Source organism: Cucurbita moschata, unplaced genomic scaffold (assembly GCF_002738365.1).
Source record: "Cucurbita moschata cultivar Rifu unplaced genomic scaffold, Cmos_1.0 Cmo_Scf00137, whole genome shotgun sequence".
In the NCBI taxonomy this organism is placed as follows: domain Eukaryota; kingdom Viridiplantae; phylum Streptophyta; class Magnoliopsida; order Cucurbitales; family Cucurbitaceae; genus Cucurbita; species Cucurbita moschata.
In genome coordinates, this window is record NW_019268653.1 from 16,651 (window position 1) to 19,938 (window position 3,288).

At 33.7% G+C, this 3,288-nt stretch overlaps 1 non-coding gene across 1 annotated transcript; it reads right to left on the minus strand.

The window, feature by feature from the left end:
* Window positions 1–281: 281 nt before the first annotated feature.
* TRNAA-AGC lies at window positions 282–354 on the minus strand. Its single transcript has one exon. It is a non-coding gene; the product is annotated as a tRNA-Ala (tRNA).
* Window positions 355–3,288: the final 2,934 nt, after the last annotated feature.

Consider the following 3,288-nt stretch of genomic DNA (forward strand, 5'->3'; position numbering starts at 1 on the left):
TCAGGAATCTTTTAAGGGATTCATCAAATTCCCTCTTATCTCTGGTGAGGAATCAGAGGAATCAGGAATCTTTTAGAGGAATCTTTTAAGGGATTCATCAAATTCCCTCTTTTAAGGGATTAAGCTCTTATCTCTTGTTAGTATAACTCTTATCTCGAATTCATCAAATTCCCTTTCCCTTTATAATAATCCTTTTATAAGTACTTTTCTTTTTCTCTCGTACCCACCTTATACATAACATGTTAAATTAATTCATACTTAAAAAAATAATTTCTCCCTTTTGGAGATGCGGGGTATCGATCCCCGTACCTCTCGCATGCTAAGCGAGCGCTCTACCATCTGAGCTACATCCCCACAATTTTTGCATCACGAAAACCCTAAATTTTCCGTCATCAATAATAGTGAAAATGAAGAAATATTGCTACCCAACATGTCATGAATAGGGAAAAATTGAAAAGAAATAATATATTTAATAATGATAGTCTTATTTTTGAAGATGCAGGGTATCGATCCCCATACCTCTCACATGCAAAGCAAACGCTCTACCATCTGAGCTACATCCCCGTGATTTGTACATCATAAAACCCTAAATGTCCCATCATCAATAATAGTGAAAATAAAAAAATATCAAAATATTAATAACAAATAGTTTGGTTTGGTGATGCGGGGCATCGATAATTGTGAAAATGAAAAAATATAATAACAAATTAAATACTTTCTTTTAGAGAGGCGGGTTATCAATCCCCGTACAACTCGCATGCAAAGCAAGCGCTCTACCATCTAAGCTATATCTCTACAATTTTTACGTCACGAAACCCTAAGCGTCTCGTCATGAATAATAGTGAAAATGAAAAAATATCGCTACTCATTATGTCATAAATAAAGAAATATTGAATTGAAATAAAATAGTAATAACGAATAGTTTCTTTTGGAGATGAAAGGTATCGATCCCCTTATCTCTCCCATGCTACATTCCCACGATTTTACATAAAAAAAACTCTAAACTTCCCATCATCAATGATATGAAAATGAAAAACTATCCCCGCTCATTATGTCGTAAATAAGGAAAAATTTAAAAGAACTAATATACTTAGTTATTGTCCTCATGGTATCGATCCCAGCACTTCTCACATGGGATGCAAACACTCAACCATCTAAGTTATATCCTCAAAATTCTTACATCACAAAATCCTAAACATCTCGTCATCAACAATAGTGAAAATAAAAAAATAACGCTATTCATTATGTCATAAATAAGGAAAAATTGAATAGAAATAAAATAGTAATAACGAATAGTTTCTTTTGGAGGTATGGGGTATCGATTCGATCCTCGTACCTCTCGCATGCTAAGCAAGCAATCTACCATCTAAGCTACATTACCACAATACTTATATCAGAAAACCCTAAATGTCCCGTCATCAAGTGAAAATGAAAAAATATCTCCGCTAATTATATCATAAATAAGGAAAGGTTGAATAGAAGTAAAATATTAATAACAAATAGTTTCTTTTGGAGATGCGGGATATCCCCTTAACTCTCGCATGCTAAATGAGCTCTACCATCTAAGCTACATCCCCACAATTCTTACATCATAAAACCCTAAATTTCCCATCATAAGCTACATGACTACAATTCTTGCATCATAAAACCCTAAATTTCCAATCATAAGCTACATCTCGACAATTGTTGCATCATAAAACCCTCAAATTCCCATCATAAGCTACATCCCCACAATTGTGTATCGATCCCTATACCTCTCGCATGCAAAGCGAGTGCTCTACCATCTAAGCTATATCCCAAAAATTCTTGTCACAAAGCCCTAAACATCTCGTGATCAGTAATAGTGAAAATGAAAAACTATCCCAGCTCATTATGTCCTAAATAAGAAAAAATTGAAAAAAAAAATAATATATTTAGTAATCGATTCAATCGGAGATGCAAGGTATTGATCCCCGTACTTTCCACATGGGAAATGAACGCTCTACCATTTGAACTACATCCCTACAATTCTTACATCAAAAAACCACAAACGTCCCTTCATCAATAATTGTGAAAATGAAAAAGTATCTCTGCATATTATGTCATAAATAAGGAAATATTGAATAGAAATAAAATATTAATAATAAATAGTTTCTTTTGGAATTGCGAGGTATTGATCCTCGTACTTCTCGTATGCTAAGCCGTACCTCTCGCATGCTAAGCGAAGCTACATCCCCACAATTCTTGCATTACAAAACCCTAAATTTTTCATCATCAATAATAGTGAAAATGAAGAAATATGGCTACTCAACCTGTCATGAAAATGAAGAAATATGGCTACTCAACCTGTCATGAATAAGGAAAATATACATAGTTTTATTTTGGAGATGCGTGGTATCTATTCCTGTACCTCTCGCATGCAAAGCAAGCGGTCTACCATTTGAGCTACATCCCCACGATTCTTATGTTACAAAATCCTAAACGTCTCGTCATCAATAATAGTGACATGAAAAACTATCCCCACTCATTATGTCGTAAATAAGAAAAAATTGAAAAGAAATAATATATTTAGTGATCGATTCATTTGGAGATGCAAGGTATCAACCCCGTACTTTCCACATCAGAAGTGAGCGCTCTACTATCGGAATTACATCCCCACGATTCTTACATCAGAAAACACTAAACCTCCCGTCATCAATAATTGTAAAAATGAAAAAAATATCTACGCTCATTATTTCATAAGTAAGGAAAGATGGAATAATATATTTAGTGATAATGAAAAAATATCTCTGTTCATTATTTCATAAGTTTAGTGATCGATTCATTTGGAGATGCAAGGTATCCGATCTCCGTACTTTCCACATCGGAAGCAAGCGCTCTACCATTTTAGCTACATCCCCACGATTTTTACATTAAAAAATCCTAAACCTCTCGTCATCAGTAATTGTGAAAATGAAAAATATCTCCGCTCATTATTTCATAAATAAGGAAAGATGTAATAGAAATAAAATATTAATAACATAGTTTACATATGTGTTATTTTAATGTATTTATTTACTTGGTAAATGTCTTTCATGCCACTAGACCAAATACCCTTATTATACCACTTGAAACAAGTGTATGAAGCCTTGGGATGGGATGTTAAGAAAGACTATGAGTATTAAAAGCATGGTGGTAAGTATAAGATGTCGAATATGAAGTCCTTAGATAAGAAGAGATTTAAACATAGGGGCATTTCAAGAATTGAACTCAAAACCTCTTGCACCCTAGTGCGAATCATACCACTAAACCAAATTCCTTTCTTGAACA